We start from the raw sequence: 13,786 nt of genomic DNA on the forward strand, positions 1-13,786 counted from the left end.
CTAAGATCTAACAAACGTGAAAAGCCTCCAGCACCTAAGCCTTAAGCTGCTGTCTACAAGGAACCGAAGCTGAGAAAACTCAGTTTGAATTCGACTGTCCAGGGTATCGTGTTACTTTGCCTGGGTCTTATAAAATCTGTGCCTTACTGTTACCTTAATGGAACAGGAGAAAGTCCCAAAAAGACTTTCTAGTCGAAGGACAGAAACCTGTAAAAAGTTCCTGTTAAGTGGAGTTAAGAGTGAGGAGCAGAGAAAGGCTTCAAGCTTAAAGAGATAAAGGCTTGTGAAAAGCCAGAAGCTTCAAAGAGACAACTGAAGGTCTGTAATTCTTTTGCTATGGGCATATGAAGCTGTTGACAGTTGAGTCAGTAGGAGAGAGTGCGTGGGGAAAAGCTTGAATACACATATGGTGACCCAGGAGAGAGGAACATCGGAAGGAGTTCGGAACCCTGGAGGTGAACCCTTGTGGAAGGCATCTGAGAGAAAGCATCTGTTTGGGAGAAGATTCTAAGGCAAGTTTTTGTGTGAAAGACAGAATTCAGTGGCTGGTTGGCCCATGGCAAGGGGGGTGCATTGAGGAGAGATCCATAGCATCTGTTTGGGGTGGCATCTGTCACTTGGTTTCGGAGTGTGGTGTGTCTGATCTCCTGGTTACCATGGACTGGTAAGTTGCTTTATGACCACCAGCGATAAATCCCCACACTGCCTGGAAAGGGGGATGCAGTTGTGTTATCAGACCAACAGTTATGACCTGGGAAGAACCAGGTGGAATTTGCTTTGACATATTTACATAGAGTTATCAAGGTGCTGGTATTCTATTAGTTTTATGATACCAGTATTCTCTTGAATTCTTGGCACTAAGAGACATGAGAAAAGCTGCTCACTGCCAGTTCCTGCATTATCTCAGCCTCATCTGGTGACTCACCATTTTTGGCTGGGCTTGAGTTCTTGGCAGAACATGTTATGTTCAGGACTGAGGAAGAGAATTCCACAGACTAACAACATTCAGAAAAAAAATCTTCCTCACCTTTGTCTTAAAATGGAGGCCCCTTATTTTAAACCATGCCCCCTAGTTCTAGTCTCTCCTCTAAGGGGAAACATCCTCTTAGTATCCACCCTGTCAAGTCCCCTCAGAATCTTATGTCTTAATAAAGTTACTTCTCCTTCTAAACTCCAATGGATACAGGTCCAACCTTTCCTCATAAGATTAATTTATTCTTTCATGGGATGTGGGCGTTGCTGGCAAAGCCAGCATTTGCTGCCCATCCTTAACTGCCCTTTAACTGAGTGGTTTGCCACACCATTTCAGAGGGCAGTTAGGAGTCAATCACATGGCCGTGGTTCTGGAGTCACGTGTAGACCAGACCAGGTAAGACGGCAGATTTCCTTTCCTAAAGGACATTTGTGAACCAAATGGGTTTTTACAACAATTGACAATGGTTTCATGATCACCATTACTGAGACTAGCTTTTCAGTTCGATTTATTAATTGAATTTAAATTCCACCAGCTGCTAAAGTGGGATTTGAACACTTGTCCTTAGAACACTATCTTGGGCCTCTGGATTACTTGTCCAGTGACATTATCACGACACCACCTTCTACCCCTCCTCCTCAAACTTGATGTTGAATATTTTCTTCTTATCGTGTCCACGGACAGTCTATACATGGCCCAGCCAGAACTGGACACATTTTTGCATCTTGTTGTTAAATTCGGCAAGATCTGCAACAGTGCAGGGTTCCTATAGCAATAGACATTGCAGGAGATGTTGCATAGTCTGTGGCTCAGTTCCACATTCACAAGTTGTCGGGCAGGTTGTATATCCCCATTTGCTTAGTGACACCTTTGAACGACCTACACCAGTCCTAAGTCTGTTAAGGCACTTCCAGTTGCCCAGTTGCAATTAGCTCCTGGGGGAAGGCTTTCATCCGGTAGAATTTCCATCGCTGGGTGTTGTTCGAGACTGGCGAGCCGGTCTTTCCACAAGGCGATGCAGGCTTCAGAAGGGGTTGATTGTAATGGAACAACACTGTTCATGAAGCTCTTCCTTGACTTTAGGCAGCTGGGTGTAGGTGTATGACCATGTAGAGGGTGTCTCTCATCTGATGTTTGACGGAGTCGCTCTTTCTTGCTGGCTACCGTTCTTCTTATATCAGAGGGAGCGATACCCGCCAGGATATATAGGCTGTTGCTGTTTTGTTGGTTTTAAACAACCTGTGATAAGTCGGCAGCTTGCATTCAGAATGGCATCCATCTTCTTAGCATGAGTAGATCTTTCCCATGCAGGGCAGGCATATTCGGCAGTGGAATAGCAAAGAGCAAGTGCACTGGTTCGCAATGTTTTCGAGCTTGCTCCCCATTTTGTGTTAGTGAGCTTATTCAGGATGTTGTTTGTTTCGTGGGCTCACTTTTGCCTTTGTCTTTTCGATGTGGTTATTAAAGATGAGACATCTGTCAAGGGTGACTCCTAAGTAGATAGGGTGCTCGCAATGCGTCAGTGTTGCTCCACACCAGGTTACTTTAAGCTGGCGTTTGGCTTCACGGTTTCTGAGGTGGAATGCACAAACCTGCATCTTTGATGGGTTTGTACGAAGGTGGTTTTCTTCATAGTAGGATGTTAGTCCCTCCAAGGCCTCAGAAAGCGTTTTCTCCACGGTGTTAAAATCAGTGCTTTGGGCAGTGACACATAAGTCATCAGCATATATAAAACAGCATGTGACGCCGTCTATAGGTTGGTTATTCATAGTAGATGTTGTACAGCAGCGGTGCAAGCATGCTTCCCTGAGGAAGACCATTCTTCTGACTACGCCACCTGCTGCACTTCCCACCTAGTTCAACATAGAACCGGTGATTCTGAAGCATGCTTTCTAATAGCTCTGTTAAGTGAATATCTTTCGTCATCTCTAGGATCTTGCAGAGGAGACGTCTATGGTTCACTGTATCGTATGCTGCTGATAGGTCTACAAAAACAGCACCTGTTATCATCCCTTGCTCAAAACCATTTTCGATATGTTGTGTGAGGTTGAGCAGTTGGCTTGTTGTTGATTTGCCGGGGCGGAAACCTGCTTGCTCTGGAATGATCTTCTCATCTACAGTTGGTGCTATCCTATTGAGTATCAGGCGTTCAAACAGCTTATTGGTGTGGCAAAGCAGTGAAATTGGCCGAAAACTCTTAGGATCTGAGGGATCTTTTCCAGGCTTTAATAGTGCTATTACATGTGCCTTCTGCCAAATATTAGGTAGCTTGTGTGTTGCCAGACAGCGGTTGAACAATTGTAGGAGCCATTTCTTTGCTTGCTGTCCAAAATGCTTTATCTGCTCCGTTGCTATGTTGTCAAGACCAATTGCTTTCCTGTGTTTTAGACTAGATATACCAGTTTCCAGCTCTTCCATGGTGCATGGTCCAGTGAAGCCAGGGTCATCGCTGTACTTCTTCCTATCTAGTTGTGCTCTTGGTTGTTTCTTGTTGATTTTTCCATTTAGGAGCAACTGGTGTGCAACTTGGTTTGCAGACACATTTGGATGTTGGGCAGCTTTCTTGGGATCGCCTCCAAGTTTGCATATGAGAGACCATGCCTTCTTGCTGTTTTTCGTAAGATCTATTGTCTCTATCAAGGTGTCCCAGGTGTTTTGACGCTCTTGAGAGATACTTAACATCACCCTCTCACCGGTAGATATTGTTTCCTCTGAGAAGGGGTCAGATTCAAACATTGAGACATACTCCCAGTGGAGTTCAGCATTCTCCTTGATGAGACCAGAGATGTAGTGTGCTCTACACCTCGGGGGATCTTCCTTCTGGCTGTTTTCTGGACAGCTTTTGCAAACAGGTTGTAGTGCTCAGGTAATGGTTTAATGCGTTTAACCTTACGGTCAAGTGCTCGTGTGAACCCGGTTCCAATTGGCCTTCTTGAAGTTGAAGCGCCTTTTGAATGGTATGACGGTTGGTAACACTGCTGCATTTACCTGGATACCAATAGAACGGTGTTGTGTCTGTGGTATTGGGTAGGTGACAAGCTTCTTGCAGAGGCCAGCGATGTCGTTGCTGACAATGGCAAGATCTGGGTTATAACTACACTTCCAGCGGGCACTGTGGAAGGAGGCTGGCAATTTAGGATCGTGGATGAGACTAAGCTGGTTAGCGTCCATCCATTCTTCGACTGCTTCTCCATCGTTGTTAGACTCCTTGTACCCCCATTGGGTACTGTGGCTATTAAAGTCTCCAATGATGATCTGTGGTTTACTGTGCAGGTTGAGTACAGGGTTAGAGAAGCTGAAATCTGTGCCAGGTGGCTTGTACACTAAGGTTACTACTACTTTGCTCAGCTCTGCAGTTAGAATTTCGGTGTTGTTCTCCTCTGTTTTAGAAGTGGCTTCTACAACTGAACCAGCTCTAACAAATACAGCACTGCCATATTGTCGATGAGGTCTTTCAATAACCAGGAACATTCCTGGTATTTTTGGGCGATTGTTCTCACTTCCTCTTTGTGTCTCCTGCAGGCAGAGGACATCACACTGCAACTCATTGCATAATGTAGCGAGGATGTTTTGTTTAGCTACAGAGAACCCTTCAACGTTAGCAGATATAACAGTCAATGCCGGTCTTGAAAAAGATCCGTGTTTCTGACATCGACGACTTCCATCTTCAGGCATGATGTTGATACTTGATCAAATCAGCGGTACAAAAATATTGTATACATTGGGGCCAAGGTAGAAGCTTTCACGTCGCAGCCCTGTTTCAACCAATTCTGCCACCACCACACACAGCAAGTAGTGTTGAATATAACCGATCAGGAAACTGAGACATCCGCAGAAAGACCAAACAAAACCCAATCTAATAATTCAAACTCTGGCTCAATTTGGAGTATTTGGCAAGAAGCTTCCAAGACAGGAATTATGGGTGTCCCTCAAGAAACATATTCCAGGCAGTTACATTATCCAGACAGATTGGAGTAAGACAGTATATATAGTATTTTGAATTTCCCAAGCTGTAATCTCTGCCTGTTATTTAAAAGTTTTTTTTTTAGCCAACTTCACAAGCAATTCAGTTTCTGCCACGAGTTAGTTTGAGATTCTTGTCTTTAAAAAAGAATTGTATCAATTTGGCTGCAAGAACATTAGAAATGGAGACAAAACTGATCTTTAGTATGTTCTCTTTTAGTCAATTTAATACTTGATGTGTTTAGACTTGTTGGTTAAATTACCAATCTCAAAGTATTGCCCCAAACATGTGACGCACTGCAAGCAGTATAACTAATTACGTAGGTTGCTAATTCAAAGGTCTCTAGACATGAGCTGCTGCCATTTGGGTATCTATTTGCTGCCCTCTACTGTGCCTCTCCATCATTACACCAGAAATGACATCAGGCTGTAAGAGTTACTGGACACTTCTCACACAGGACTTTATGTAGAAATATATACATGGAAACAGGCCATTCAGCCCAACCAATCTGCGTCAACATTTACCTGCTCCATTCCCTTTACCTTCATCCATCTAATGTAATCTCGACTAGAAGTCCTCATGCTGGCCATCTTACATTTTCTCTCAAGAAGAGTGGGTCAGAGTATCACGCCATTGCTTTCTGTCAGCAATTCAGTTCTTTCCCAGTACATTTATAAAGCATCTTAAATGTGAAAAACACCCCATATTGCTTCACAGTAAAGATGGTAGAGGGAGTGGATGGCAATGATCATAGGATGGGAAGTAGGCCAGGATTTAAATGTGAAGACACATTTGGGGAGGGAGAAAGAAATCCAGATTAGGACCAAAGGTTCCATCACCAAAACAAAAACAAAATTACCTGGAAAAACTCAGCAGGTCTGGCAGCATCGGCGGAGAAGAAAAGAGTTGACATTTCGAGTCCTCACGACCCTTCAACAGAACTGAGTATAGTTAGGAGAGGGGTGAAATATAAGATGGTTTAAGGTCGGGTGGGGGGGGGTGGGAGAGAGAAGTTGGGGGGGTGGGGGGGGTGGTTGTAGGGACAAGCAAGCAGTGATAGGAGCAGATAATCAAAAGATGTCACAGACAAAAGGATCAAAGAGGTGTTGAAGGTGGTGATATTATCTAAGAAAATGTGCTAATTAAGAATGGATGGCAGGACACTCAAGGTACAGCTCTAGTGAGGGTGGGGTGGAAAGACTGACAAGGTATTAGTTGTAGATTTAAAAATAATGGAAATAGGTGGGAAAAGAAAAATCTATATAAATTATTGAAAAAAAACAAAAGGGAGGGGGAAGAAACGGGGTGGGGATGGGGGGAGGGAGTTTAAGATCTAAAGTTGTTGAATTCAATATTCAGCCCGGAAGGCTGTAAAGTGCCTAGTCGGAAGATGAGGTGCTGTTCCTCCAGTTTGCGTTGGGCTTCACTGGAACAATGCAGCAAGCCAAGGACAGACATGTGGGCAAGACAGCAGGGTGGAGTGTTAAAACGGCGTGACATTAGCCGTCTCAATTTCTCTGCTCCTCTCACCCATTCTAATCTGTCTCTCTCTGAACTTACTGCACTCCGTTCTCTCAGGTCCAACCCCAACATTGTCATCAAACCCGCTGACAAGGGTGGTGCTGTTGTTGTCTGGCGCACTGACCTCTACCTCGCGGAGGCTGAGCATCAACTCGCAGACACTTCCTCCTACCTCTCCCTGGACCATGACCCCACCAATGAACATCAAGCCATTGTTTCCAGGACTGTCACTGACCTCATCTCCTCTGGAGATCTTCCTCCCACAGCTTCCAACCTGATAGTCGCCCAACCTCGGACGGCCCGCTTCTACCTCCTACCCAAAATCCACAAACAGAACTGTCCCGGCAGACCGATCGTGTCAGCCTGTTCCTGCCCCATGGAACTCATTTCTCGTTATCTTGACTCCCTTCTCTCTCCCCTTGTCCAGTCCCTTCCCACCTACATCCGTGATTCCTCTGACACCTTACGTCACATCAACAATTTCCAGTTCCCTGGCCCCAACTGCTTCCTCTTCACCATGGACGTCCAATCTCTCTACACCTCCATCCCCCACCAGGATGGTCTGAGGGCCCTTAGCTTCTTCCTTGAACACAGGTCCGAACAATCCCCATCCACCACTACTCTCCTCCGTCTGGCTGAACTTGTTCTCACACTGAACAATTTCTCCTTTAACTCCTCTCACTTCCTCCAAATAAAAGGTGTGGCTATGGGTACCCGCATGGGCCCCAGTTATGCCTGTCTCTTTATGGGGTATGTGGAACATTCCTTGTTCCAGTCCTACTCCGGCCCCCTCCCACAACTCTTTCTCCGGTACATCGATGATTACTTCGGTGCGGCTTCATGCTCTCGTCTGGACCTGGAAAAATTTATTAATTTTGCTTCCAATCTCCACCCCTCCATCATTTTCACATGGTCCATCTATGACACTTCTCTTCCCTTCCTTGGCCTCTCTGTCTCAATTTCTGATGATAGACTGTCCACCAATATTCATTACAAGCCTATCGACTCCCACAGCTACCTCGACTACAGCTCCTCGCACCCCGCTTCCTGTAAGGACTCCATCCCATTCTCTCAGTTCCTTCGCCTCCGTCGCATCTGTTCTGATGACGCTACCTCCAAAAACAGTTCCTCTGACATGTCCTCCTTCTTCCTTAACCGAGGTTTTCCACCCACGGTCGTTGACAGGGCCCTCAACCGTGTCCGGCCCATCTCCCGCGCATCCGCCCTCACGCCTTCTCCTCCCTCCCAGAAACATGATAGGGTCCCCCTTGTTCTCACTTATCACCCCACCAGCCTCCGCATTCAAAGGATCATCCTCCGCCATTTCCGCCAACTCCAGCATGATGCCACCACCAAACACATCTTCCCTTCACCCCCCCTGGCGGCATTCCGTAGGGACCGTTCCCTCTGGGACACCCTGGTCCACTCCTCCATCACCCCCTACTCCTCAACCCCCACCTATGGCACCTCCCCATGCCCATGCAGAAGCTGCAACACCTGCCCCTTCACTTCCTCTCTCCTCACCGTCCAAGGGCCCAAACACTCCTTTCAAGTGAAGCAGCATTTCACTTGCATTTCCCCTTAGTCTACTGCATTCGTTGCTCCCAATGCGGTCTCCTCTACATTGGAGAGACCAAACGCAAACTGGGCGACCGCTTTGCGCTGTCCGCAAGAAAGACCCAAACCTCCCTGTCGCTTGCCATTTTAACACTCCACCCTGCTCTCTTGCCCACATGTCTGTCCTTGGCTTGCTGCATTGTTCCAGTGAAGCCCAACGCAAACTGGAGGAACAGCACCTTATCTTCCGACTAGGCACTTTACAGCCTTCCGGGCTGAATATTGAATTCAACAACTTTAGATCTTAAACTCCCTCCCCTCATCCCCACCCCGTTTCTTCCCCCTCCCTTTTGTTTTTTTCATTAATTTATATAGATTTTTCTTTTCCCACCTATTTCCATTATTTTTAAATCTACAACTAATACCTTGTCAGTCTTTCCACCCCACCCTCACTAGAGCTGTACCTTGAGTGTCCTGCCATCCATTCTTAATTAGCACATTTTCTTAGATAATATCACCACCTTCAACACCTCTTTGATCCTTTTGTCTGTGACATCTTTTGATTATCTGCTCCTATCACTGCTTGCTTGTCCCTACAACCACCACCCCCCCCCCTCAACTTCTCTCTCTCTCTCCACCCCCCCCCCCCCCCCGCCTCCCCCCCCGACCTTAAACCATCTTATATTTCATCCCTCTCCTAACTATACTCAGTTCTGTTGAAGGGTTATGAGGACTCGAAACATCAACTCTTTTCTTCTCCGCCGTTGCTGCCAGACCTGCTGAGTTTTTCCAGGTAATTTTGTTTTTATTTTGGATTTTCAGCATCCGCAGTAGTTTTTTGTTCCATCACCAATGTTGGGCAGAGGATCGGGAGGTTGCTCAATCTCAGGTCTCAGCCAAGAACTCAATACCTCTGAATAACATTGTAGTTCCGAGGATGGTTATAGCTAGAAGTGGTTATCTGTAAATATATCGTCTACAATCAGTGAATATCAGCAATGGTGGTCTGCAAATTATCACTAAAATATGCTGAAACCCTCTTCAGTCACTTATAAATAGCTAAACTACAGGATTATTCTGGAATGACCAACAGGACCTATAAGGTAGCACAAAAACAACTGGTATTCTGATCGAATAATTAGTTCATCACACAACTGCACAAATGTTGATTGTCCCATCTCACCCTGATCTCAGTTTCTGAACCTGGAAGTGAATGGGTCAAGCAGCTCCTTGACTTGTACTTGATTTATACAGTATATATGTATAAAGGAGAGAAGGCTGAGCGCAAGGGAAGGAATTCTAAGATCTAACAAGTAAAAAGCCTCCAGCCATGCACAAAAATTGCTGTCTGCAAGCAGTGAAGTTAAGAAAACTCACTTTGAACATCCCTGTCCAGGGTACTGTGTGGTGCTTTGCCTGGGTCTGTTAAAATCTATTTTCTTCTTACTGTTGCCTTAACGGAGGTGTAATTGGGAGTGAGATTAATTAGGGGAGTTAAAAGTTATCATAGTGATAATTTGTAGACCTATGTATGTGCTTAAAATCATTTATTCTATTAATAAATGTTTAATTTAGTTCTGTAAAAAAAACAATACAACTCGATGATCGTATTACTACTGAATTCAAGGCACGCATCTGAGAAATAAATACAAATTGCAAATAGTTGTGGCAGTTGCCTCAAGTTTCCCTCTGGGAATTGAGCAGCTTGGCATTTACCATCCACCTGCCATAACATCCTCTTCTCCCCTCCTCCCTCACACACATTACCTCAGCTCCCTGAATCCATGAACAAGCCCCTCCCCCTCTCTCCGCACTCCCCACCCAGACAAGCCCCTCTCCGTGTTCATCACACACCCACCCACACAAGCCACTCCCCCTCTCTCTCCGCAGCCCTCTACCCATAGAAGCCCAGCTCCCCCTCTCTGCACCCCTTCACCCATACAATCCCCTCCTCCTTTCTCCACAACCCCACCACACAAGCCCAACCCCCCTCCCTCACCCCCATTCCATCAATCTACCTCCCACATCTTCCCCTCTCGTTCCCCCACATTCCTCCTCTCGCTCCCCACAATGCCCTCTCCCCCACAATAACCCCACCATCCCCCTCTTGCCCCCCAATCGCCTCACCACCCCCCTCTTCCATCATCCCACATCCCAGTCTCCCCCACTCCCCCTCCACCACACACCACTCCCCCCGCCACCCCCAGCCTCCCCCCACCACACCTCCCTCCCCACCCACCGCCACACCCCTTCCCCTCACCACCACATCCCCTCCCCTCACCACCACACCCCCCTCCACCCCCGCCACACCCTAAACCAGAATGGGACCACCATCCTTACGGGGAGGTTTGCTAGTGTAGTTGGGAAGGGTTTAAACTAACTTGGCAGGGGGATGGGATCCTGAGAGGAGGTTCAGCAGGGGGAGATGCACAGCCAAAATTAGAAGAATGAGCAAGTGAGTCTGGAAGGCATAGAACTTATAGGCCAGTTAAGGCATAAGGGAGTTTGGCAAGTTTGGATGGTATTTATTTTAATGCAAGGAGTCTGGCGAATAAGGCCGATGAGTTGAGGGCACAAATTAACACATGGAAGTACGATTTCATTGCTGTCACAGAGACATGGTTGAGGGGCAGGAATGGCAGCTCAATATTCCAGGATATAGGGTCTTCAGGCGAGACAGGGAAGGAGGTAAAAGAGGAGGGGGTATCGCAATATTGATCAAGGAATCAATTACAGCAGTAAAGAGGGATGACCTCTTAGAAGGCTCCTCAAATAAAGCCATATGGGTAGAACTGAAAAACAAAAATGGAGCAGTCACATTGCTAAGAGTGTACTATAAGCTCCCAAACAGTCAGAGAGAAATAGAAGAGCAGATATGTAGGCAAATTTCAGAGAAGTGTAAAAATAATGGGGTAGTAACAGTGGGGGATTTCAACATTAACTGGGTTAGTCATAATGTGATAGGTTTAGAGGGAGCGGAATTCTTAAAATGCATCCAGGAGAACTTTTTAAGCCAGTATGTAGAAGGTCCAACAAGAGAGGGGACGGTCCTGGACTTAATTTTAGGGAATGAAGCCAGGCAAGTGGTAGAGGTATCAGGGGGGAGTATTTTGCAGATAATGATCATAACTCCGTTAGATTCAAGGTTGGTATGGAAAAGGACAAGGATGGGTCAGAAATCAGAGTTCTAAATTGGGGGAAGGCCGATTTTAATAAGAGCAGATATGATTTGGCCAGGCTGGACTGGGAGCAGCTACTCTTAGGTGAATCTGCGTCAGAGCAGTGGGACTTATTCAAGAAAGAAATAGGGAGAGTACAGGGCCAACGTATTCCAGTAAAGACAAAGGGTGGGACCGACAAATCCAGGGAACCCTGGATGTCAAGGGATATACTGGGTTGGATAAAAAGAAAAAGGGAGGCTTATGGCAGATACCGAGTGTTCAAAACAGCGGAAGCCCTAGAGGAGTATAGAATGTGTAAGGGGGGAACTTAAAAAGGAAATTAGGAGACCAAAAAGGGGACATGAAAAAACATTGGCAGGTAAAATAAAGGAAAATCCAAAGTTATTTTGCAAGTACATTAAGAGTAAAAGGATAACTAGGGAAAGAGGAGGGCCCATTAAGGACCATAGTGGTAATTTGTGTGTGGAGCCAGAAGACATAGGTAGGGTTCTAAAATGAATACTTTTGTGTCGGTGTTCACAAGTGAGAGGGACGATGTGGGTATGGAAATCAGGTAGAAGGACTGTGATATAATTAAAGAAATCAGGACAGAAAGGGAGGTGGTTCTTAGTAGTCTGGCAGGCTTAAAAGTAGATAAATCTCCAGGCCCAGATGAAATGTACCCCAGGTTGTTGAGTAAGGCAAGGGAGGAGATAGCAGGGGCACTGCCAATAATTTTCAATACCTCTCTGGGCACAGGAGAGGTGCCAGAGGACTGGAGGACAGACAATGTGGTACCGTTATTCAAGAAGGGATAAACCAGGGAACTACATGCCAGTCAGTCTAACCTCAGTGGCGGGGAAACTATTGGAAGCAATTCTGAGGGACAGAATTAATCTATGCTTGGAGAGGCAGGGATTAATCAAGGACAGTCAGCATGGTTTTGTTAAGGGGAGCTCGTGTCTGACCAATTTGACTGAATTTTTCGAAGAGGTGGCCAGGTGTATAGATGAGGCCAATGCATTTGACATAGTCTACTTGGACTTCAGCAAGGCTTTTCATAAGGTCCTGCATGGGAGACCGATAACGAAGGTAAGAGCCCATGGGATCCAAAGCAATTTGGCAAATTGGGTCCAGAATTGGCTGAGTGGCAGGATGCAGAGGGTGATGGTCGAGGGGTATTTTTGTGACTGGATGTCTGTGTCCAGTGGGGTTCCACAGGGATCGGTGTTGAGTCCCTTGCTGTTTGTAGTATGTATAAATAATTTAGACTTGAATGTGCGAGGGTTGATCAGTAAGTCAGAAAATTGGTGGGGTGGTAAATAGTGAGGAGGATAGCCTTAGATTACAGGAGGATATAGACGGGCTGGTCAAATGGGCTGACCAGTGGCAAATGGAATTTAATCCGGATAAGTGTGAGGTGATGCGCTTGGGCAGGACAAAAGGCATGGGAATACACGACGAGTGGTAGGACCCTGGGCCTAGTGCTGAAAAATGGGATTAGAATAGTTAGATACTTGTTTGACAGGTGTAGACGATGGGCCGAAAGGCCTTTTTCTGTGCTGTAGAGCTCAATGGCCCCCTCCCCCACTCTCCTCCCTCCCCTCCCCCTCTCTGCCACCCTCACCCCCCAATCCCTCTCTCCCCCCCACCCCAATCCCTCTCCCCCCTCCCTCATTGCCCCCCTCTCTCCACAATCACTCTCTGCCCCCTCTCTCCCCAATCCCTCTCTGCCCCTCCCCAATCCCTCCCTGCCCCCTCCCCAATCCCTCCCTGCCCCCTCCCCAATCCCTCCCTGCCCCCGTCTCTCCCCAATCCCTCTCTGCCCCCGTCTCTCCCCAATCTCCCTCTACCCCCTCCCCAATCCCTCTCTGTCCCCGTCTCTCCCCAATCCCTCTCTGCCCGCTCCCCTCCCCAATTGCTCTCTCCCCCCACCACCCCAAACCCCCCTCCCCCCCCAAACCCCACACTTTGTCACCCCCTCCCCCCCCACACCCCACAACCCCCTTTGTCACCCCCTCCCCCTCTTTGTCAGCCCCCCCCCCCACCACCCTGTCACCACCCCCCTTGGTCACCCCCTCCCCCTCCTTTGTCACCCCCTCCCCCCCTTCCCTTTGTCACCCCCTCCCCCCTTCCCTTTGTCACCCCCTCCCCCTCCCCTCCCTTTGTCACCCCCTCCCCTCCCCCCCTTCCCTTTGTCACCCCCTCCTCCTCCTCCCTTCCCTTTGTCACCCCCTCCCCCCTTCCCTTTGTCACCCCTCCCCCTCCCCCCTTCCCTTTGTCACCCCCCCTCCCCTTCCCTTTGTCACCCCCTCCCCCTCCCCCCTTCCCTTTGTCACCCCTTCCCCTCCCCCTTCCCTTTGTCACCTCCCTCCCCCCTTCCCCTTGTCACCCCCTCCCCCTTCCCCTTGTCACCCCCTCCCCCCTTCCCTTGTCACCCCCTCCCCCCTTCCCTTGTCACCCCCTCCCCCCTTCCCTTTGTCACCCCCTCCCCCCCTTCCCTTTGTCACCCCCTCCCCTCCTTTGTCACCCCCTCCCCTTCCCTTTGTCACCCCCTCCCCTCCCTTCTCTTTGACACCACCTCCCCCTCCCCCTCCCCCCTTCCCTTTG

The sequence above is a fragment of the Cetorhinus maximus genome, chromosome 19 (genome assembly GCF_964194155.1).
Source record: "Cetorhinus maximus chromosome 19, sCetMax3.hap1.1, whole genome shotgun sequence".
In the NCBI taxonomy this organism is placed as follows: Eukaryota; Metazoa; Chordata; class Chondrichthyes; order Lamniformes; family Cetorhinidae; genus Cetorhinus; species Cetorhinus maximus.